We start from the raw sequence: 26,254 nt of genomic DNA, 5'->3' as shown, positions 1-26,254 counted from the left end.
AAAACCAATCGTTCGCCCATTCGAGGCCTTGCATATGACAGAGAGGACGTCCCTGCTGCCGTGTGACGCAATGCACAACAGAAGGTGCTGCACTTGGACTTCATGCTGAATCAAATCGCTAATTATTGTCCCATCATCTCAGAGGCTCTATTGTGAAGGCCTCTGCATTTTTAGCCTCCATTCGGCTCCATTACGGATTTCACACATCTGGGCCGTTTTTTTCTAAGCCTGACCATCGCTTTATGTCTGGTACTCGTCACATGGGGATTAACAACTACGCGAGTGAAGAAGAAGAATACAACAGACTGTTGGTTACAAACTGTTCCAACGAGGAAGAAGAAGAAGAACACAACTTTAATGTGAAACCTGAGCATCGTGCCTACGAGGGCGGTGCTTGTGACATGGGGATTAACAACTACCCATTAACGATCAATGACTGTTATGAAGAAGAAGAGGAGGAGGAGGACAACCTTGGTGTAGAGTCTGACCCTCATGCTTACGAGGACCTTGAGCCTTGATGCGAGGCCTCTGTGGATTTATGACGACAGTGAAGAAGAAGAAGAATACAACAGACTGGATTACCGACTGTTCCGACAGGGAAGAAGAAGAAGAATACAAATTTGTCGTGAAACCTGAGCCTCGTGCCTACAAGGTCAGTGATAGTGGCATGGGGAGTAATGACTACCCATTAACCATTAACGATTGTAATGAAGAAGAGGAGGAAGACAACCTTGATGTTGTGCTTCATCCCTCATGCCTATGACATTAGTGCTCGGCACATGTGGTTTAACCACTGTTCTGAAGAAGACAACAATGATGTGAGACCTGAGCCTCCCAGCCCCAAGCTGGCTCAGAGATATGTTGATGGGAATGTACTCGAGGGAACCCTATTGGTGATTGCAAATGATATCAGCCTGCATCAAGCTAAGCAACTCATGACAACCTCTGACTTTGAACAGGTTTACTATGGAGAGCCACCTACGCGATTTTGGCATGAGCCTTGCTTTGTTCACTTTGTGGCCGGTCAGGGCGGAAGTTCAAGCACCCCAGACCTCCCCATAAAGCTCAGTGCATACTTTCCTTACCTGGCTAGTGAGCAGCCAACTGTGAGCTCCCCGGACACAGTAGCCATTTCCTTTGCTGCTGACATCCTTAACTACAAGCGCTGGTTGGTCCTTGTTCTTCGGGGGACTGTCGCTTCCTTCACTACCACCTGCATTGTCAATGACGGGCATAGGGCGACACTGCTCAATGATCTGACTCGTTTGTGTGGATTTGCCTCCCGTTTGTGGCCTCGTTTGCCTCGCTGTGGATTGTGCCGTGTCCTCGGCACGACACCGACATATTGTGGCATCACTGGACCTCCCATGGTGTTCCGTCCACGGAATCCTGGGCAGACAGCTGCACTAATCTGCCTATGGGGTTTGCCAGGACGGATGTTGTCGGGTTCCGGCTCATGGCCATCCTTCCTCTGCCGGGGCTGGACCCTATCATTGTGAGTCTGATCGCGACCTGGAGTATACCGGGGATTGTTGGACACCACCACCCCTGTGTCACCACCTATACCGCTCTGGGTTGTGCCGCTCTGGGGCTGGTATTCATAAAGCTACTTAAGTCAAAGTGGGGCCACTAAGTACCATCTTAACTTAAGCGGACTGAACAAGTGGAATTCAATGTGCTACTTATCTCATGGAACTCACTTAAATCGGCCCCTAAATTTAAGACACCTCCGAGGCAGTCTTAACTTTAGGGTGGGTGGTTACGAGATTGAATATTCTGTCATTCGGTTCAGTTCGCTCAAGGGATATGGCAGATCTGATGTTAGCAGTGCAGTTTGATATAGACCGAAGGCGGGCAATGCGTCGCGAACGTGTTTTTCGTGACAGAGTTCACCCATTGGAAATTTACAATGACCTTCAGCTTTATCAAAGGTATCGTTTGGATCGACAGACAATACTGGATCTTGCTGATATTATTCGCATTGACCTCGAACCAAGGACATTTCGTAACCACGCGCTTCCAACTGAACTGAAACTACTCGCAGCCTTACGTTTTTATGCGACCGGATCATTCCAACAGGTGACAGGAGATACAGTTCATATATCTCAACCAAGCTTATGCCGTATCATTTCACAGGTAAACAATGCACTGCTTCCATTGATGGGGAGAGCTGTGAAATTTCCATCCCCGGCAAATATACAGGATATAGTTGCAGATTTTTACGATATTGCTAATTTCCCAGACTTGGCCTTGGAACTCAGTAATAACTGTCATTGGTCTGTCGCCAAACCACAGAAAATGAACATAAACGGCAATGAAATGTGACATCGAGCCTTGGAAACCACTTGAGACAATCTTCATAACTTTATGCGGGGCACTCAGCTAAGCAGGGTACTTAAGAGTGTTTATGAATTTCAAGATAACTACCCCACTCAGCAAAGTGGAGGTACTGAGCAGTTAAGTAGTCTTAAATTAAGAAGTTATATGAATACCGGCCCGGGTCCCTGAGGTCCCTTTGGAGGTTGCCACAGCCATAGAGCCTGATATGGATCGCTACCTTCCACACGGTGGTCAGCCAGTCATCCGTGCTTCGGTGCTATAGCTCCGAAGCTATCCTCAGCTATCACCTGCACCCAACCTGTGTGGCTCCAGTCACGCTTGGCGACCGCCTGGTTGTCTGCACGATTGCTGACTTATCCTGATTGTGTTGATATTGTATAGGCTCATATCTACAGTAATGTTTTCAGTTAGTGCTAATTGTTGATTGACGTCGATGCATGTGATAACTTTTCCCTGAGTTGTTTCCACCCCATTGGTGGTTTTAGTTCAATTCCATCTTCATATATGACATGCTATACTAACCCATGACATCTACCAGTGATTTGTTCAGAGTCTGGGCACTATTTTCATTTCATTTAATCCACATATACAGTGCATTCAAAAAGTATTCAGACCCTTTCACTTTTTTCACATTTTGTTATGTTGCAGCCTTATGCTGAAATCGTTTAAATTCATTTTTTCCCTCATCAATCTACACTCAATACCCCATAATGACAAAGAGAAAACAGGATTTTAGAAAGTTTTGCAAATTTATTAAAAAGAAAAAACTGAAATATCATATTGACATAAGTATTCATACCCTTTGCTATGACACTTGAAATTTAGCTCAGGTGCCTCCCATTTCTCTTGATCATCTTTGAGATGTTTCTACACCTTGATTGGAATCCACCTGTGGTAAATTCAATTAATTGGACATGATTTGGAAAGGCACACACCTCGAAAGGCCTGGGCAGCTCACCATCATATAATCCACTATGAATTCTTCATTGTACCAGAGGGTGCTTGAGGATAATGTGAGGCCATCTGTAGGAAAGTTGAAGCGCAACCGAAGGTGGACCTTGCAACATGACAATGACCCTAAACATACCAGTAAATCCACCAAGGAATGGCTGAAAAGAAAGAAATGGAGGGTTCTGGAATGGCCAAGTCAAAGCCCGGATCTAAATCCCATCGAGATGTTGTGGGGGATTTTAAACGAGCTGTGCATGCAAGAAACCCCTCAAACATCGCACAGATGAAAGAATTCTGCATGGAGGAGCGGGCAAAAATTTCTCCCAGTCGATGTCAGAGACTGGTAGACAGTTATAAGAAATGCCTACTTGAGGTTGTTTCTGCCAAAGGGGGCAATACCACCTATTAGAGCCAAGGGTGTACTTACTTTTTCCACATGTGAAATTTGCATTTATGTTTATTTGAATTATACAATGGACTACAAAATGTAAATGTTTCATGATATTTGTTATATTATATCACCTTTATCTATCAATATTGTTGAAATGAAGATCAAATAGCTGTATGTTTAAATATGTTGAAAAAGTCAAAACTTTACGTGAGGTGTACTTACTTTTTCACGTGACTGTATAGTGTATATACATGTTTATATGAACATACACATAAAAGTCTTGGTCACAAACAGTCTAAACGTGTGACATAACGACAGGAGATGACTCAGATTTAGTCATTTTCCTGGGATGTGTGTGCATATATTCCACTCATTTACACCGACAGCGGCGACACGTCCAATCTGTGGGCCAAGAACAGACGCCGTTCTAATCTTGGCTGGTGTCTCCGTTCAATCTGGGCATCTTCTTTGGAGGCTAAAATGTGACGTTACAATCAGTCAAGTGCGAAAACTTTGACAAGCAAGGCACAGGGATGTGTAAATTTGGGACCAGCTTGGCACTGGTCGAGGTTTTTTTGTTGTTGTTGAAGTGCAACATTAATGAGACAATTGCGGCATTTTGCAATTCGTCACATTTTCATTTCTTGCAAGAATGAAGCAACCGTAGAATTTTAAATCTGCAGGAACAGCCGGCAGGAATAGTGCATGCAGCGAATTCCCAGACCTTAATTTGCCCAGACAGAGCCATCCAGTCTCGTCCTGGGAAATGTCCTAGCACATTGGTAATATCATAAACCCACAAGGCTCCACATCGAGGAACGTAGGAACGGTCTGCACAGAGCGATAAATGGTGTTGACTATTACATCACAATAGGCACACCATCACGTGCTCAGATTGCTCCCCTTCCCTGCACCCTCCCCCCAATACCCATACACACATCCCCACCCCTATAGAGCCAATTTTACGCATGCTCAGGCTGTTGCGATAAATTATTTGGTAATTACTATGCCTTGTAGTGTGGCCACCAGAAGGTCCAAGGGAATCAAACCAACACATGCCACAAAGTGCATGACAAACTACAAGATGATTGGCAAGTGGGCAAGAGGAGAGGGTGGGGAGTAGGGATGGGGGGGGGGGGGCGGGGGGGGGGGGACAGGCATTTTCCTTTGATAATTGCCACAGCATGGATCATTGCAGAAAAAGAGTAGAAGTTGAAGAAAACATATACCTCGGGCAAAGCTTTTGCCTTAAATAAACGAATCAATAACAATAAATAAAGAGGAGAATCAAAGTTGGATGGAGACAACATGGAAAACTCAGTAACGTCATGAGAGGTCACTTACCAATATGTATGAAAAGGAAAGTTTTCAATCGGTGAACTATTCCAGTTATCATCTTTGGGGCAGAGATCTAGGTGGTAACAACAAAAATGGAGAAAAAATTAACAGTTGCACAACACAACATGAAACAAAATATGCTAGGTATGATAGACAAAGATAGTGACATTTTCTGTCAAAGTTACCATGCTGCGCGTGTGCAGTGTATCACCTCCTGGAATAAACGTGGAGCTCCGTCCTGGGTTGTGGCTTGCATGCCTTTCGCCACCTCATCCCGCAGATACGTCGCAGATAGCAAGACAAATAAATGGGTCAGAGAACAAGACAAACCTCAGGATATCTTCGAAATAATCAAACTCAGGAAATGGAAATTGGCACGACACATTAGCAGAAAGTCAGAAAACAGGTGGCCAACACGAGTAACAACATCAAATGGCAACAGGAACAGGGGAAGGCCATGCCTAAGATGGATGGATGAAATGGACAAATATTGGGTAAGAAGCAATTGGAACAACAAAGTAAGAGACAGAGCCACTTGGTGTCAAAATGCTGAGGCTTTCATCCAGCAGTGGACTGAAAATTGCTGATGATGATGTGTACATATATATATAGTCGTGGCCAAAAATATTGGCACCATTGCACTTTTTTCAAATAATGCACCATTTCTTCCAGAAAAATGTTGAAATTAAAAAATATTTTGGTATCCACATATGTATTTCTTTGGTTTGTAGTGGAACAAAACAAGCTGAAATCTTAGCTTATTCCACACATAAATCCGAAAATGGCCTGGACAATATTATTGGCACCTCTTCGATGTTGGTAGAAATAATTAGATTCTCCATTCTCCAGGTGATTCTCCAGGCAGGTGATTCTCCATTACTTTGGAATTAAACTCACTTGTGGTAAGATGCAGGTGCGTGCAATATAAAAATCACTCATTCAACCAGTTTGAATGGAGAAAAGGAGTCATTCTGCTGTTTTGTGTCACTGTGTGTACCACAATGAGCATGGAGAAAAGAACAAAAACCAGAGAATTGTCTGAGGAGGTCAGATACAAGATTGTAGCCAAGCATGGACAATCTCAAGGCTGCAATTCCATCTCCAGAGACCTTGATGTTCCTGTGTCCACCGTATGCAGCACTGTAGCCAACCTCCCTGGACGTGGCCGCAAGAGAAAGCTTAATCGAAGATTGCAGTGAAGGATTGTTCGAATGGTGGAGAAAGCACCTCGATTAACTGCCAAACAGATTCAAGCTGACATTCAGACACATGGTATGACAATTTCAACTTGCACCACCCGTCGCAAACTCATTGAAAGGGGGTTATATGGTAGGAGACCCAGGAGGACCCCACTGCTGAGAGAAAGACATAAGAAAGCCCGACTGGAGTTTGGCAAAAACGCACCTGAACAAGCCAAAATCCTTCTGGGAGATGAGACCAAATTAGAGCTTTTTGGTAAAGCACAACTTCTCTATGTTTACAGAAAACAAAATGAAGCCTTCAAAGAAAAGAACATCTTCCCTACAGTCAAACATGGAGGAGGTTGCAGTGATATTTTGGGGTTGCTGTGCTGCCTCTGGCACTGTGTTCCTTGAATGTGTGCATGGCATCATGAAATTAGGAGATTTCCAAGGCATTTTGGAGTGCAATGTTCAACCCAGTGTCAGAAAGCTGGGTCTCCCTCAAAGGTCATGGGTCTTGCAGCAGGACAATGACCCCAAACACACTTAAAAAAGCACCCAAGTGTGCTTCAAGACAAAATTCTGGACTGTTCTGAAGTGGCCAGCAATGAGTTGTGAGGAGATCTGAAAATAAAAACTGTGAGGAGATCTGAAAACAGCAGTTGGGAGAAGGCACCTTTCAATTCTGGAAGAACTTGAGCAGTTTACATTAGAAGAGTGGGCCAAACTGCCAGTAGAGCGGTGCAGGAAGCTCATTTATGGCTGTAGGAAGTGCTTGACTGTAGTTATTTTGTCCAAAAGCTGTGCTACCAAACATTACGTCTCGGGTGTCAATAATTTTATCAATGCCATTTTTTTCTGATTTAAAAGGATATATTAAGTTCTGAATCAAAAACAAAGCTTCTGTAATATTGAAAGTGAAATAAAGAATTGTGGAGACCAAATACTTTTGTCAATTTCAACTTATTTTTTTAGAGAAAATTGGGAGTTATTTGAAAAAAGTGCAAGGGTGCCAACATTTTTTTGCCACAACTGTACAAATATACAGAAGGATTGGGATGAGGGGGAGGAAGATGATGTTTAGCTTTACTTAAATTGTGATATAAGTTATGACATATCGACTCCAATGAAATGTTTCTACTCACACACGGAAGCAGAGATGTATGTATTTAGTATTTGCAGTTGCAGGTCTAAATGAAATATTGCTGGTCTAGGGTCCGATAACTACAGGCCGGGGGTTTGGGGCACTGCGGTGGCTCAGACGCTGGAGTGCATTCTAGAGGGTCTCTCCTGCATTCTCAGTAATTTCTGACCACAAAAATGACTTTTAATCATGGCAACATTTTGGTACTTTTTGAGCGTCATCTAATTTTAAAAAAATCGATGTCTGTCAAACACTTTAAATAACTACAACAGTCCTCCGCCAGGCCGAACAGTTTCTGTTTTGTATCCCACTGATAGGCTGGATCTGCATCCGAAACCTAACCAAAATCGAATCAATTTGCTCTTGTCACACACCCAAATCTTTTCATCTTCATCCGAATCTGTCCATAATTTTTTGAGATATCGTGCAATATATCGTTTTTGGCCACATCACTCAATGGTGAAGGGTCACTTTAAAATTCTAGTATCCAGATCCGGATCCAGATATTCATCAAAATCGAATAAATTCGTCCTTGATATACACCCAATCTGTCCACCAAATTTCGCCTGAATCTATCCACAACGTTTTGGGATATCTTACCCACAGACAGACAAATGAAAAATCACTCATAGAGCGATACTTGGCAAAACAGAACAAAGTAGAATGGCACTCAGTAGAGCATCCTTTTGACCTCAAAAATCATTTGTGGTAGCATTCAGTGACCTAATATGCAAATCGTCTTCAAAGTTTAAGTTAATCGGATGAAAATTGACAATTTTAGAAATTTGGCCTATGTTGCTCTTTTGGCCTATGGTGATCTCAAAAATAGTTGGTGGTTGAATTCAGTTTGCTGATATGTAAATCCCATTCAAATTTCAAGTGAATCGGATGAAAATTAAGGATTTTAGAAATTTGAAATTGTTGATGACCTTTGGCCTATGTTGACCTTTTTGCCTATGCTGATATCAAAAATAGTTGGTGGTTGAATTCAGTTCGCCAATATGTAAATCCTTTCCAAATTTCAAGTGAATCGGATGAAAATTGAGGATTTTAGAAATTTGAAAAACAAGTGGTTGATCTTTGGCCTATGTTGACCTTTTGGCCTATGCTGATCTCAAAAATAGTTGGTGGTTGAATTCAGTTAGCCTATATGTAAATCCTTTTCAAATTTCAAGTCAATCGGATGAAAATTGAGGATTTTAGAAATTTGAAAAATGTGGTTTACCTTTGGCCTTTGTTGACATTTTGGCCGATGTTGATCTAAAAAATAGTTGGTGGTTGAATTCAGTTAGCTGATGTGTAAATCTTCTTCAAATTTCAAGTCAATTGGATGAAAATTTAGGATTTTAGAAATTAAAAAAAAAGTGGTTGACCTTTGGCCTATGTTGACCTTTTGGCCCAAGCTGATCTCAAAAATAGTTAGTGGTTGACTTCAGTAAGCTGATTTGTAAATCCTACTCAAATTTCAAGTCAATTGGATGAAAATTGAGGATTTTAGAAATTCCAAAAAAGTGGTTGACCTTTGGCCTATGTTGACCTTTTGGCCGAAGCTGGTCTCAAAAATAGTTAGTGGTTGAATTCAGTTAGCCGATATGTAAATCCTATTCAAATTTCAAGTCATTCGGATTAAAATTGAGGATTTTAGAAATTTGAAAAAAAGGGGTTGACCTTCGGCCTATGTTGACCTTTTGACCTCCAAAATAAATAGGATTTTGTCAAACCACGAACTCTACCATTTGGTGAAATTTCGTGAAGATCGGTTTCAAATTGTGACCTGTAGGCAAGTATGAGTGAGCGGACAGACAAACACACAAACACACACAAACAAACATACAAACACACACACAAATCGGAGTGATCAACATACTCGCAAAAAAACAAAAAAACATTTTGGCCAAGTAACAAACAACTAGAACGGCACTCAGTAGAGAGCATACCTCCGCCTCGCGAACAGTTTACGTTTTGTATCTCACTTATAGGCCGGATCTGGATTCGGACATGAACCAAAATCTAATCGGCTTGTTCTTGTCACCCAACCAACTCATCCACCAAGTTTATTCATAACTTCTCAATAACTTTTTTAAATATCGTGTTATATATCGCTTTTCACCTGATCTCTCAATGGGTGAAGAATCACTGAAAAATTAAATAATTATTGTAGCCGGATCCATATTCAGATCTTCACCAAAATCGACACGATTAGTCCTTTTCACACACACAACCACTCCACCAAGTTTCGTCCAAATCCGTCCACAACTTTTTGAGATATCTTGCTATGTATCATTTTTGGCCATATTACTCAATGGTGAAGAATCACTTTAAAAATTATACTAGCTGGATCCGGATCCGGGTCTTCACCAAAATTGAATCACTTCATCCTTGTCACACACAACCTGTCCAACAAATTTCGTCCAAATCCATCCATAACCTTTTGAGATATCCTGCTATGTATCGTGTTTTAGCCTTCTCCCAATGGTGAAGAATCACTTAAAAAAATTAATAATTCTAATATCCGAATCTATATTCAGATCTTCACCAAAATCGAATTGAACCGTCCTTGTCAGACACCCAACTTGTTCACTAAGTTTCGTCCAAATCCGTCAACAACTTTTTGAGATATTCTGCTATGTATCGTTCTTGGCCCTATCTCCCAATGGTGAAGAAGCACTTTAAAATTCTAGTATCCGGATCCGAATCCTGATCTTTACCAATATCTAATCATTTCGACCTCGTCACATATGCTACGTCTCTGTCAAATTTCGTCCGAATCCATCCACAACTTTTTGAGATATTTTGTTCTCAAACGGACAAATAGACGGACAGACAAACAGACAGGGGTGAAAACATTACCTCCATCCACCTTCGGTGGCGGAGGGAGTCAGGGGTAAAAACATAACCTCCGTCCACCTTTGGTGGCGGGGGAGGGGGCTGGGGGGGGGTAATGAAAGGGGGTATCAGAGACAGACGATTGGGAATTTAAGGGTAGTTACAGGTTATTGGCAACTAAATTTTGAGGGAGCTTTCAAGTACATCGTATTGAATTTTTGTTTTGTTTTTGGTCAAAAAATGTTATTTTTTCGTAAAAGTTTCGCGAGTGAGCAACGCCAAATTACATCCTTGGAAGGGCTTATACTGTCGTGTTTGATCATTTCTGGTGCACAAATTTACCGTCTTTGGTCAAAGTTACGCAGTTCAAGAGAAAAACCAGGAAAATAGAAAGTAAAGTGATGCAGTCAGTTGAAGTAGTCATTGAGGCCGAAAAATATAGAAGGCAATTAAAACAAAACACATTTCATGGATATTAGAAACCTTACATCGTCGAGTTTATAAAATGTCTAATAAAAGTGCCTGTCCCCAGTGATGGGAAAAGTTTACGTTAATCTTTAAACTTAAATTATTTCATGGACTTTAAAAAGGTTAATTGTGTTGCACTCTTGGTTTCACTCAGAACCAAGGCTCGAAGCTACTTATGCCGCCCACCAAGAAATGGTGGTGCAACATCGGGCGGCACAGGTTCAATTTGTCTAAAAAGAAAGCAAAATATAGCTTTTTTAAATAGTGTGTTACTCCAAGAAGATCTATGTTAAATCTATCCAGATGGTCATGTTGATTTTAAAGATCACCGAAAGGGAAAATAAAGTGACCGACAATATTGTATCAAGAAAGGTGAAATGAAAATGCAAAACAACCAATCAGCATCTTTTCAAACACTGCGTGGGAAGAGGCCGCCAGAAACGGGAGACAGACAAAAGCACGGACAGATCCACAGTTCACAATATATACAAGATCGTATGTACATGGCAACAAATGGCACTTTCATACTGTACTGTATTTGCAGACAAATTAATCCAATTATTTTGAATACAACAGGGCCTTTTATATAAAATTGATGTTACCGGGATGTTTATGGGATGTTACCGGGTGAAACAAAGTTTCCAAGGTTTATTTTGGAAGTTTTGTATTCTTACGGCACATCACTAATAAACAGGGACCTTGCAAACATGGAGCAGAGATGAGTAATGACCGTATTATGGGCCCGTATTTCAGCAGGAAGCCAACATAACATATTTCAGGAGGGCAAAAAATTAAAAAAACATAACCACCTTACCAAAAGTCTCTGAGGAATTGTACTCACAACGACCTCCATCACATCAACACATGTCAGCTCCGACACCATCAAAACGTTATCCCGAGTTCAAATGAAAACGTTTGACATTAGCAGGTATTCTGAGCCCAATCTTCAATATCAGACCAGATATGCGCAACCATCCCAGCGAGTGGGCACATTAAAGGGAATAGAGCGAATCCAACTGTGGACACGATGCATGAAGAATACGAGGAAGAAAGGATTCATAGCCAATCATTAATTATTCTGGAACCTTCTTCAGTCATGCCACCAGGAAATAGTATAACAACGAGCAAATCCAACAGCTCTTAATGGGGGAACAAATAATTTATTTTCCACTGCATTTTAGCCAGTTGTTGGCTTAACGGTTACGGTAGCTAGCTTAAGATCTTAGGGTCCTGAGTTCAAGCCCCTGTGTCGAGCCGTTGAATTAACACCAGGTGGGTTGACTCAGCCTGTCATCCTTCCGAGGTCAGAAAATTGAGTTCCAGCTTACTGGTAATAGGGGGGCATCAGGGGTGGATCCAGAAATTTTTTAGGGGGGTTCACTTGAGATTAAAATATTCACAGATCGCAAAATCTACCACCAAGCTTTATTCAAATCAATGCATTCGTCTTTTCGTTTTCACTTGACAATATTGAGCTAAAAGAGAGCTATTGTCTTCAAGAGTGATGAATGTAAGCTTGTGCCGGATGTCCTACTGAGTGAAATGACGGTTTACTATTTGTACATTGTTAGCTGTAGTAGTCCACTAGCTCGACTAAAGGGTGTCCAGAAGCTCCATTCTCCGTGGATTTCGCCTTGCAAAATCATCAATGATGCCATTTCTATCTAAATTCACGCCTTAGTGAATGTGTGTTAGTAGCAGTTCATTCATCTGATCTTCACATATTGATGGCTGCAGACGTCTCAGTCCGCTAATGGACCGTCGCATGATGTTACGGGCATCGTGCAGAAGAGACGTGTCAGGCAGTGGATGTCTGGGAAGAATGATCTGTCTGTCTGTTTGAGGGTTTTTGCTGCTGTTTTGGGGACATCTGATGTTGACTTGCCTTTCTACTCTTAACTGACAACTGTGCACCTCTGTATCAACTAATATTGGTGATGGTCGGTCATCTTGGTAGAAATCCACCAGTTCACTGATGACTTCTGTGTCCACTGTCCCAAACGAGCAGATCACAGATGGGATGAGATGCAGTGCCGTGTGTCCTGTCGTGTGTGCTCAGTGAAGCGGGTCTGTAGTTCAATGAGCAGGTCCGAAGACATTGGCAGAAGCCAGCAGAGGCAGAAGTATCATTGGAGGAGAGGCACCAGATGTGGAGATGCACGATCTTACAAGTGCTTCAAGGATCTTTCAAGGACTTCAAGGACGACTTGTTTCCTGGGCCGGAAAAGATGATAGCTGGGACTCTGAAGGTTGAGTGCAACTTGAATCTGTAGCACGTGGCTCGCTTGCTTTCTTGTTGGCGTTTTTGTCCAACGTGGTAGCTCATGGCGTGCAATATGTAGAAATCACTGCACGTTTTACATTGAGGAAGCAACTTTTGTGTGTAGTTAAGATACACGATTCAACCCACCAAGTGGAAACTCTGGTTTTGTTTGTGATAGACGATTTTAAAATTATAGATCCATCATGGATGTTGTGATTATTTAGATTTGTTAACAAATAAAATATCTCCAAGAGGGACACACCCAAGTACACAAAACAATAGAAATTGCAAATGAGTCGAGGAAAAACCAGTAAATTTATCCAGAGCTGGTGATATTCAACCATCAACTTACTTTCTCCACAGGAAAATTCAGGAAAATTGGGGTACGGTACTCGACGAAAAGGCCTCGGCCCTGTCACTAACCGAGTCTAAAGAAGAGCCGAAGGTTTTGGAATCTTTGCGACGGATTTTTACAACAACGACATAAATACAAAAAAAATTACGATACAGATCAACAAGAACATTGAACAGGCATGCACAAAATGTGATGAAAAGAATCCGAGTACTAAACCTAAATTTCGCCATTACGGATCAGATCGTCATAACAATGGACGATGTAACAACTGAAGGTTGGAATTACCTGACGAAGTAGTTCAGGATTGTATTGCGCTTTGCTGTCCAGAAGAGGAAGATCCAGAAAAATTGGTCCTTTCGCTTAGGAGCCAAATCTAAACACTGGGTATCAGGAATTAACACAGAGCGAGAGGAGAAAAGTAACATGGCTTGGATTAATTGCTGCATGAAAGAAAAAGATGCACGTGATTGGCCAATGATATCTCGCACGACGATCAGGTGACAAACTAGAACAGCACTCGGTAGAGCACACCTCCGCCAGGTTGAACAGTTTACGTTTTGTATCCCACTGATAAACCGGATCTGGATTCGGACCTAAACCAAAATCTAATCGGCTTCTTATTGTCACCGAACCGACTGATCCACCAAGTTTAGTTATAAAACGTCCATAACCTTTTGAAACATCATGCAATATATCGTTTTAAAACCTATCACTCAATGGTGAAGAATGAATTATAAAATTAAATAATTATCGTATCTGGATGCTGATCCGGTACTTCACCAAAATCGAATCAAGTCTTCCTTGTCACACACTGAACCTGCCACCAAGTTTCAGTCGAATCCATCCACAACTTTTTGAAATATCGTGCGATATATCGTTGTTGCCATGTCTCTCAATGGTGAAGAATCACTTAAATTTTTTTTATAATACTCGTATCCGGATCCAGAATCGGATTTTCACAAAATTCAAATCAATTCGTCCATGTCACACATTCAACCTGCCCACCAGATTTCATCTAAATCCGTCAATAACCTTTTGAGATACCCTGCACGCAAACAAACTGACAGCGGTGAAAACAACCTCTGTCCATTCGAGATAGCGGAGGTTAAAAAAAGGTAGGGGCGGAAGGGGGAGGGGAGGTTCACGTGCACCCAGTGAACCCCCTTGGATCTGCCCCTGGGCATTGCATCAGTGGCACAGCCATGCCCCCAGAAAATGATGCAGCCAAGCAGCCAACCACTCGATTTTGGTCTGTTTGCAACTGTTTCTTCCCCTGACATTTAAACAAGACCAATTGGAGTTATACGTGGTGTTGTTGTCATGTGGGATGTGATTGTTGAGATTTTAAAATTATATATGTGTATATGTATGTGTATATAATTATGTATATGTATATTTGTATATATGTTTATATGTATATATGTATATATGTATATGTATATATGTATATATGTATATATGTATATATATATATATATATGTATATATGTATATATGTATATGTATATATGTATATGTATATATTGTTACGGATCCGGGGGACGGCACTCCCATTAGCAAGGGGGGGGGGGGGGGGGGGGTAAGTAGGGTTGTAAGCCCAATTTGTCTTAATACCTAAGTGCTACCATGGGCCACAAGCGAGGAAATACTCCCACCCGGGCCGCAGCGTGATTGGATTGCGCCGAGCGAAGCGAGCTGCGACTCGGGCCGTTATCAAGAGACTAAACCCGATTCCGAGCATTGGCCGAATCGTGCCACAGGTACTCAATTGAAAGAAGGGGCTAAAGCGATCGGGGGAGAATGAAACCATAGAATAAGAAGGAACAGGTGGGATTTATTAATTATTTCCAAAACCAAAGAAACCAAAGGAAGAAACGAAAGCAATATACCGAAGAAAAAGCAGATACACAGGGCAAGCCTTAAAACAGTCTTAATTATCAACGCCCAGACAGAACAAACACAGACTCACACGAACGGGAATAGCAGGCAGGAATCACTGGAAGAAGGAGAAGGTCCAGGCGGACAACAGGGCTGGAAGGTTCGGCAGGGTACAGCAAGGAGGTCCGCTTCAGGTCCATGCTCCGGGCTGGAAGCGAGCAGCCAGTGGCAGGTACACGTAGTCGTTTCACGCGGTAGGGCTTTTTGAAGCAGCTTGTCACAGAGCTCCGCGCAGCTTCGTCTCTCTCTGCCTTCTTCGTCCAACTCTCTTCCAACTCATCCAACTCGTACCTTCTCACTGACTCTCCAAGCAGTCCCTTGCCGTCCTTTTTATTGCTCGTGGCCGTATCAAGCCACGGGCTCCGAGGGCACGCCTACCGGTTGGCTCACCGCGGTGCTGGTTGGCCGGTAAGGGCTTGCTGACTCCACCTTCGATGATGAGCCGACTTGCCACACCTTATTCTGGTGGCTCCTCCCCCTTCTTTCTCAGCCCGACCGCATGGCCAATGGCGGCTGGTGGGGAGTTAGAACACCACTTGCACCGCTTTTGAAGGGAAGTTTGGGCCTACCCTTATTTGATTAATGCAACGCAAATTCAACGACTGGGAACAGATCCTTAACTGAAACACATAATAATGAGATAACTACGAAGAGGTCCTATGGTTCGTTACGTGTGGTTCATGGACTAACTAGGGTGCGATCTTTAACCAGCCAATTGATGGGGATATCTACAGGGGGACATTTATAAGGGATACATTTACTAAAATTTACTAGTGAAGGTTCTACAAACCATAACAATATGTATATGTATATATGTATATGTATGTGTATATATATATATATATATATATATATATATATATATATATATATATATATATATATATACATGTATATATGTATATTTGTATATATGTATATATATATATGTATATATGTATATGTATATATGTATATATATACATATATATGTATATGTATATATGTATACGTATATATGTATATGTATATGTATATATATTGTTATGGATTCGTCACTTCCATCTTTGTGGTTTTCATCCACTGGAAGCATTTTTAGTTCCATGTACTATTATTGTTATAGTTTGAGTGAAATGGAGATAACTGTCTTCAAAAGGAAAAATTAGTGTTTCAAGAGAAAAACGAAATGGATCGGGGGAAGACCGGCAGAAGAAGAGGAGGAGGCTGAAGCGGGGCAAGTGAGGTCGGGAGAGAAAGGCTGATCGGCTTCGAGGTATCGAGCGGACGCTGGCGAACGTTGGTCACTAGTGAATATTGGTTTCCCCGGGACAGGGATTCCTGTGACAGAGTCGTTATCGCTGTCACAGATAAACCTGCGTGATGGGTTTTGTGGTTCCGAAGTGAATCGTTGTTGGAGAGCAGGTATGCCTCCATTACGGGCCCGTCCGCCATTTCGCCTCGCATGAGCCATTTCACCTCGAGCCAGCCGTTAGCCTGGTTCGCGTGTGTGACGTGGATTTCGCCTGGGAATTCGCGGTTTTCCGCTTGGGAGCCGCAGCTGGTCATTCATATCGGCGTCCTTATCTGGTGAACTGAAGGTGTGAATTCCCAGACGCCTTTTGGGTGAACTTTTGCCTGACCGACGTCGGCCCGACACCCACCCAGCGGCTCTTCGGCAGCGTTGACTGTCAGCCGTCCGGGGTTCTGGTCGCGATACGACCTATGTCTTGTGATCACCAGAGCGTGGATCGACTTTGGCCTGGTGCCGGGACAGTGACTTTGGGGGTGTTACATTTCGCTCACGTGGAGCACCGTGAGTTATCGAGTTAAGAAACTGGTGGTACCATCATAGGTATTGTATGGTATTTTGTTGTGCAATTGAATTTATATTGTACTTGTGCAAGTTGTTATTCTTGTGTGACATTAATACAATACTTGGTTTTGGTATTGCTTGATTGGTGTGGTTTCACCATTGGTCATTGGTACACATAATAGCACTTCTTTCTGCCGTGACTCCTTTCGGGGCTCGGAGGTACACCGTGACCGGGGTTTGGGAGGAGCATGTAACAATACATGGGCGGATCCAGGAGGGTGGGCCCGGGGGGGTTCAGGGGGTGCGCATCCTCCCCCCTCCCCTCTGGATTTTTGATAAATTATAAGCTCTGAATATCCTGGAAGAGCCCTCGTGTCCAGATTATTTTGAACAAGGAACGTTTCAGGCGGCTTACCAACGCTCAGAGGTTTTAAATAACTTTTGCTTGATTATAAAACACTCCAAGTGCGACGGTAAAAAAAACCATCCTTTCATCACATAAATCCACTGTCCAAAGCGAAATAATCAGCAGCAGCTACTTCAGCGGATATGACGCAAAGATAACGCCATGGCGATGACGCAACACATGGGTGGAGCATGATATGCATGAGGCAAACATGGGCGGAGCATAAATATACAGCATTACATTGAAACTCGTTTATAGCGGAGCACAATTATAATGGTTGCAGTACAGTTTGCGCAGAACTCAAATTTCTCTTCATGTTTGTGTCAATTATTCGTGTGTGTACATGATCGATACTCATGTGCTTTGTCGACGAGTTCATTAAATCGCTCGACGTGGAGTACGTTCACAATAGTACAATCCTATTTTCAACACCCCTCGCCGAACGCGTTAGTGGACTCGTCCATCCAATAATGCATTGCTGAGCGTTGAGGAAACTGGTCAATGCGGAATACAGAGGTATCATAATCATATCGACAAACATCGGATCACTTACTTTGTCTTGAGACAAAACGAGTGAGTGTCATGGAATTTCCAAAAAAGAGAAAGATTACGGACTTCTTTTCGTCCATCACTGCGACAGACCATATTATAACAACATATGAGGCACAACACCCACTGGGTAGGCCTGCAGCAGCACCAACAACTGAGGCCCAACCAAAGGTACGAGTACACCGTATTGTAATAAAGCAACCACGTCTTCCGATCCCCTTGGCAATACAAACACTCTTAAAGTGAGTGATGCAACAAACGACAATCAGGTTGGTGGTCTTTCTGTCTTCTACCGACTCCTCTCCGGCCTTGCTACCCCAGCTCTCTCTGTGCTCTGTCCCCCAAATATTCCTACAGGTCGCACAAGATCTGCCAGCATCCCTCTTATGGTCAAACTCCCAAAATCTAGGCTCTCTGCTCACCTTCACTCCTTCAATCCTCTTTTCTCCAGCCTCTGGAACAAACTCCCCCCCTCCCTTCAATCCCACTCCTCCCTCCAGGTCGTTAGAACAGCTGTTCACCACCATCTCTTATCTTCCCCCATCCAAAACCTTGATCTTTTCTACCCCCGCTAATTCACCCCAGATACACTTTTTTGAAATTCCAACTTCTTTCCTGGAAGTCCTTGCAGTGTCCATATGTTTTATCCCTCTCCCACCTCCCCCCAAATCCTCTCTGGAACAGTTCTCTCGATGTCCCTGCTCTCAAATGTTGTGTTTGTGTCCTTCCCCCTCTCTCCCCATCTTGTCTACCGCTCCCCTTATTTTGTGTTTTGTGTGTCTGTTTGACTTTTTGTGTGATTAATGTTACCTCCTTCACGAGCCTCGATCTTGTATACAAAAAAAAAAAGAGGAAAAATCAGTGCCTGTGTTGGAAGACATACAACCCGCGCCAGCTTATGATGTCGGTGATATTGTGGCCGACAATATTCGCTGCTCTATACACATTAATATGGCGTGCGCTTAGAAACATGGGAATTCTTCTGGATTCTTTGTAGTTAATTAGCCTAATTAACTCAGGAGATCATAACAATCATTTCGCGAGACCGACACAAATCAGAAATTCTATCTCAGAAAGCTCCAGTAGAACTACACAAAAAGCATGCCACACGCACACACACACACACACACACACACACACACACACACACACACACACAAATACAAAATTCATCAATTTAAAGCAGAAGGAACAGCTGGGCAAGTCATTTCACCAGTTCCTCTATCTGACCATTAGTCATCGCGGAACTGTTGGACCAGGGAAGAACACAAGGAACTGCAGAAACTTCCAAGAACGCACAAAATGCCGTTTCTTACAATCAATTTTTAAAAATTTCCTGGGGGAGGACCCCCAGACCTCCCTAACCCCCCCTCCCCAGCGCTATAGTTTCATGCACCCCCCCCCCCATCTTGAAATTCCTGGATCTGCCCCTGCAATATATATATATGTATGTATATGTATATGTGTATATGTATATTTATATATTGCTACAGTTTTGAGATTTGCACATATTGATCATTAAAAGTTAAATGGTTGCCCTCCATAGTTAGTCCACGAGCAACACGTAGACCACCTCTAGTCTTAGTTATGTCATAGTATGTGTAAGTAGGCCATTTCCCCTGTTGATACCTGCATTGTGTAAAGACGTGAGATTAGGTCCCAGTCATTTTGCGTCCACCCTCCAATTCCACCTCTATGGGCATAATTGATCCCGCGCCCCATTTGGCTGACCCGTTCAGTTGTTACGCTTTGGCTGCCCGCAGCATTTTGCTGCCCTTTGCTCGCTCACTAATCGAGTAAGAGGAGGTAGGCCTGAGAAGGAGGAGCGTGGGGTCGGGGTGGGGGCGGCGACAAGGCGGAGCGTCAGAGGCGATGACGGTAAGAGCCACCAGCCAACCAGGGCTCGAACGGCATGGCATGAGAGGGCGTGGAGAGGCACGTCTGGTAAGTTCTAGAAGGTTCGTGGGGCGTGCCTATATAAGTCATTGCACAAAGCCCTTGAACAGGACTTATCAGGAGGACTCGAAGTGGAGAGAGAGAAAGAACCTGACTCGCATCACTCGCTTTGAGGCTTTGAACTATATCTCGCACATAACGTACGCGCCAGAGGAGAGGAAGAAGAGGCGTTGAGTACACGGCTGCAGTTAGACGAATAGCGCCTACTTCAGCCACGCGAGTAAACGCGGTAATACCTGCCAGTGATTAACCGCCGAAGTCCGCTCCCTACCAAATCGCCCCGTATCAACCCTTGTGCGCCAAACGACACGCGGAGAGCTCCTGCCTTCTTTACTTACCATCTGCACGGGACGAGCCGGAGAACGGAGGGAGCTGCACGGGAGCCATCCTTGGATGCGGACCATCATCCTGCAGCTGCAAGCCCCGTGTGAGTGTGTGTGTGATGGGCCCATTTGTCCTGGGTAGTAAGTTAAGACTGTTGTAAGGCTGCACTGTGCCCTCTTTTTCTCTGAACCATTGTGAATAGTGTAAATAAAACCTGTTATTCCTTTTTCCAATTCGACCGCTTTTGTGATTTATCCATTGACTAAGCATGGCACGAATAAGATCGCTAGAACCGGGTTCACCATATAAACGGCACGGATCGCGTGTACGCACCGCTCGGCGTCTCAACACGCGTGGTTCGTGCGGGGCTTATTTCCTCGTTTCAGGGCAGCGCGAGTAATTAGGTAATAGCGATTCTAGTCCTAATACCCTATTTCGCGCTGTCCGGGAAGGACGTCATAGGTCCCGGATCCCGTCGGCCAGTCAAAGACAAGGGGACTAATCCCCCCTTGGTAAGGGGAGAAGGCCGGCAGCGAGATCCGCAACATTTGGTGTCAGGAGTGGGATTGGGACCCGAAGTGCGCTTAACGCACTCGAAAATTACGAGCGACCAAAATTTAGTATTAACATCTAAATTAAATTTGTGCCATGGCTAGCCAAAGCGATCGGATGCCGGTGGGGGTAAATGAGGAGATAGAGGAGGTAGAATCAATAACCCAGGACCCCCGGGAAGAATTGGGGGGGAGAAGAGGCAATTGATGAGGGGCCGGCAGTAGGGGAAGAAAATGGCGGCGCCTCGCACATGGCGATGAGGGCCGCGCCCGCTGCACAAGTGGGGGTTATGGACATGCAAGCCTTCATGGCGCAACTCATGAATGAAATAAATAAAATGATTGGTAAGATGGACGCCCAAATTAACAAATCCACCAGGGAGAGGAAAGAAATGGGGGGCCAATTGAAGGAAATGGGTGGCCAATTGAATGAAATGGGGGACAAATCCACCCGGGAAATAAAAGGGTTGGAAAACAAAATGGGTGGCCAAATAAAAAAAATGGGGGAGGACATTGAGCGCAGGTCGAGCGGGAAAGTCGCATTTGTACGCGACGAGGTAACGCGGTGCAAGAAATGCGGGAAGAGCGAGCTTGGGCAGAGCACAGCCAAGTTGACTGAGGGGATAGAGATCGCGACTCGGGGTATGGAAAAGCCGACGGCTGCTGAACTGGAAAATATCATTTTATGCGCGCCAGCGGTCGTCGAGCTTAATAAAGAAAAATAAATTATAATTGAAATTGGGGCTGAAGAGACGGCAGAGTTAGAAATTGAATTGCCAGAGAAAGAAATGGAATACGTGAAAAGTCTGTGTTCGCATTGTGATGCCGTGCTGCCTAACCCCAATGAAGGTTTGCAGGTGCTGCTGCGGAAAAGGGTCCCGAAGGTGAGTAGGAGCGTGTATGGCGCGAAAATGTTTGGCGCGAAAAGATTTTTCGCGCGCTTGGGATCCAGACGTAACCCGGGTGCTCGTGGAAGGTCCGTGGTGCGATGTGTGAGGATGTATGGTGCGCGTGTGCGAACGGCACCGGAGCGTGAGTGTGTAACAGGAGAGTGTGTTACAGGGTGCGAGGAGGAATGCACAACGGAGTGTATGAGGGAAGAGTGTGAAACCGATTGTGAAACAGAGTGCGAAACAGAGTGTGCGATTGACGAGGAGAGTGAGAGCGGATGCACACCAGAGCGTGTTGTGGAGAGTGTGTGGGAGTGCACACCAGAGCATGTGATTGGGTGTGCAACTGGAGAGTGCACACCCGTGGGTAAGTGTGCGCTGATTGGGTGTGTACCAAGAGAGTGCACACCCGTGGTTGTTACTGAGGGTGTAACAAAAGAGTGTGCACGAGGGTGTATGATAATGGAGTGTGCGAGCAGCGTGAGTGCACCTGAGTGGTGTGCACCTGAGTGTGCGAGAAAAGAGAATGCATGAGAGCATGCGGTAATAAAATGTATGGAGTGTATGGGAGGCGTTGGAGCGCCTCGGTGTGCGAGAGAGGAGTGGGTCGCATGTGGGTGTGAGAATGCGACTCGGGCATCGACCCAGACCGGGGGGTTAGCGCGTATTGCGACGAATAGCCGACACGAGCCCTCGGTGAGTCGGGTGCTTTGTGTGCTGCGGGGACCGGCGGGGATCGTTGCCGCGGCGGTCTCGCAAGGAGCGCCGTGCACGATTCGTGCCAGGCCCCGCCCTGTATGGTCAGTGCCGCGCCTTGGCGGGAAAGGCGATCAGCACGGTTCAAGGGGGGGGGGGTAGGAGAGGTCGGAACCGCGCCCCCTGGCGGGCGCAGTGCTCCGACCGTGGGCAATTGGACCATCGTGCCGGGGACCGAAAGGCTCCGCGCAGGGATGGCGTCTGGAACCTAGGCCCAACAAAACCTCCTCCACTGAATCGAAAATGCCGGACGGACCCAACCTACAGGAGACCAACCACCCGCATGCATTGCTCGGCTTTGGGAAGCCGAGTTGTGATGACGAAAATGTATTGCCGCACGGAGAGGCTCGAGTGGAGTGGACAGTTAGCCATAGTGTTGGCGAATGGTAGCTTTCCCATTCATTGGGGCACATGAGCCTTAGATTATGGGGATGGCAATGTAAACTAGCCGAGGGCAGGCTAGGATAATTGTTAGGGATTTAGTAAATGACAGTAGAGGACATGAGATTTAAGTAGTGACTTTTGTACAGGTAGAGGGGACGGAGAGAGATTAGATGGATGTTAATAGTAAGGGCATTTTATGAGATATTTCACAAATCTGTTAACTAAATTGTTACCAAAAAATTTATTCACCAATATGTTTGTAAAGGTGTGTAATAACATGTGTTAAAATGTTGAAGTTCAACTCCCGTGGGAAACCCAGAAAAAAAGCTGTTGAATTCGGGTACCGAAAAATTATTTTCGAGAATTTTTTTTTTTTTTAATCGGCCCTTAAGTAACTTATGAGGGGTCAAATAAGGGTTTTTCATGATTCTGAGTTTATTGTTAACATTTATATTTTCACTTTTACATTTACACACAAAGTAGCTTTTATTTCACATACATATATAATACTCAAGAGTTATTTCTCATTCACAATGTCAGAAGTTTCAACAGTCATTGTCTATGTCTTCTTCAGACTCAACAACATCATGACTGCAGTTTCTGCATGTAATGCCATTACAGACTCCACAGGCCGAGATGCACGTGACCCCATTCTTATTGCAGCTGCATCGCCAGTTGCTGCAATCTCCATGACAATTACAGCTCGTGAACTGCAATAGCTCCTCAGGAGCCGTGGGGTCCAGTGTTGGAACTGGCTCATACCCATGCACACCTATTGTCCATCCATAGTCACTGGGGTTCAGAGACATGCTCTGTAGAAGGATCCAGTCCCGGGTCTGCAGGTAGGCACAGAGTGAATGTTGTGCAGCTGCACCCTCTGTTGGAGGTAGTAGTCTGTCGACTCCAGACCGAGGTCGACAGGCCTTAATAAAATTCTGCCCCCAAACGGCAACTCTTTCGTCTGTCTTGACAATCGGTCTCAAGAACATCTGAAGGCTTGCAGGAACAAGTGTCAGCTGACTATCGATGTCAGTCATACTGTGTGTGGTGGGGTATGACTTTGGACCTAAATCAATCAAGGCAATATCATTGGATATGAACTTGAGTGCCGTCTTTATGATCTGAGTCTTCTCATCTCCATGGTCAAGATTAGCATGATGCTCTGGCAGAATATTGTCGGTGCCATCTTTGAGACAGAGTACATCTGCCCTTCTTTCCTGTGTTGTGAAATACAAGGTGTCTTCGTATTTCTCTAGAAGTTTTATCTTTAGCCAATGCTTTGAATAAGAAAGGCTCTTCTCTGGCGACTGATCAAACTCCTGCAGCTTTTCATGGACTTGGTCCATGTTCATTACCCCATGCTCTAATTCTGAGTCTAACCATTCGCAGAATTCAATAAAAACTGCCTCTCGCTCCTCATCAACACTCCTCTGTCCTCTCTTCCTTTTTCCTTCCTCATCAGTCTTGGACAAACTGTCACCTCTCGCAAACATAAGTTTGCATCGCAAATGGTACAGTGTTTCTTCTGCTACCAAGTCGTTGATCCCTTCCAGGCGTCCAGTGACTTCAGTGCCCCAGTCATCCCCGCGACTCCGTGCTGTCTTCAGCAAGCTTGCCTTCAGTGTATCTGCAGTCAAATTATCTGGCACTCTGTATTTCTTTCTAGCTTGTGCTGGATTATTTTTGTAGAGCTGGGCTGGTTGGTTGCAAAGAATGCATACATCCTTATACAGGAGGTCAACTGACTGTGATCTTCTAGAACTGCAGCCAGTTGATGAACTGAACTCACAAGTAGTGCGTCTTCTCTTCAACTTTGATGACTCTTTCTCTGCCTTTGATGCTTGAGCTGACTTCTTGGTGGTTGCAACAAAGTTGTTGTACAGATCATTTTTACACTACTGGTGGTACCTCAGTTTTCCTTCCTTTTGAGCCTCCTTCACACGTTCCACAACAGTAACATTTTCGACAGTTTCTGCTTGTTTCAATAAAGTTGAGTATCCCTTTGGAGTTGCCTGTATGAGCCTTTCAGCTGGTGTATCCGAGCGTGCACAGATGAAGCAATTGAGCACAGGTGGAGTAATGTCTTCATCCATATTGCTAGACTCCATGTCCTGCAAAGTAGAAAATGAGATATATTTAGAAATTATTTTTCCACAAAGGAGTGTCTGTGGTGAAATATAAATGTTAACAATCAACTCGGAATCATGAAAAACCCTTATTTGACCCCTCATAAGTTACTTAAGGGCCGATTAAAAAAATAAAAATTCTCGAAAATAATTTTTCGGTACCCGAATTCAACAGCTTTTTTTCTGGGTTTCCCACGGGAGTTGACCTTCAACATTTTAACACATGTTATTACACACCTTTACAAACATATTGGTGAAGAAATTTTTTGGTAACAATTTAGTTAACAGATTTTCATATGTTTCCCTTACTATAATGACGAGGGAGTGCTTAGTGTAAGGGAAGACGGGAAAGCACAAGTATTAGGGGAAGTAGTTAGTTAGATGATGCTGTGTGTATGTAATAGTGTATAAGTGGTGTATTGAGAACAAATGGAATTGTGTTGAGTGAATTGACTTGCATGGGGTGCAAGTGGAGAACAGGTGTGTGGAATAAATGGTGTGGAATGAGTGGTGTGGAATGCATGGTGCGAAGGAGTGAATGGGGGAAGATGGACCCCTTCACGACTACCCGGGGAGGGTAGTTTAAAGTTAGGTAGAGGGTTTAGGTACATTGTTCCCGGTGTGTACCCCGGTTTAGAATAGGTACACCGTACCCCTGCGCATCGTAAGAGGCGACTAAGGGTTGGCGTCAGGAAGGGCATCTGGCCATAAAAACATTGCCTCAAACAGGGAACCATGATTGTCATGGGGCCCGTAAGGCTAACCCCCGCTCTAGAGGGGAAAATGGCCTTAAAACGATCATTCATTCATTCATTTGACACCTGTGGTGCAGGTAGTGGCAATGAAGTGCTTGGATGGGTGCATGAGCCAGTGAATGGCTGGGCGTGTGGGCTTTGTTGGTGCGTATGGTTATTGGGGCACTCCGCCACTGGTAGTCTGTCGGCCAGGTGAGGCCGCAGGTAGGCTCTGGGAGCCAGTTAGAGTCAGAGTAGTGTTCAGTGGGGCCCGAGGATCCTAGGAGAGGACCCGCATAGCCCAATGCCAGAGAGGGCATCAGAGGGGTGAGAGAGCCAGGAGGGGCCTTCCCCGATTTAGGGTAGTCGCAAGGAGCAAGGTAAGCTCGGGTGGCGACTTCAGTGGCGGAGGTGCGCAGGTAGTTGGACCTGCTAGTGGAGCCACACGACCCAGCCCCAAAATTGTGCGAAGGCACAGTATTGAAAAATTGGGGAGTGAGACCCAAATTCGTAGGGCACCACAGGGTGGGTCAATGGGAATTGGTTTTTAGAACCACATAGTTTAAAGATGGCCAATTGAATTGGCAGAGC

This window comes from Myxine glutinosa, chromosome 13 (genome assembly GCF_964187855.1).
Source record: "Myxine glutinosa chromosome 13, kmMyxGlut1.1, whole genome shotgun sequence".
In the NCBI taxonomy this organism is placed as follows: Eukaryota; Metazoa; Chordata; class Myxini; order Myxiniformes; family Myxinidae; genus Myxine; species Myxine glutinosa.
This window is presented reverse-complemented; position numbering follows the sequence as displayed.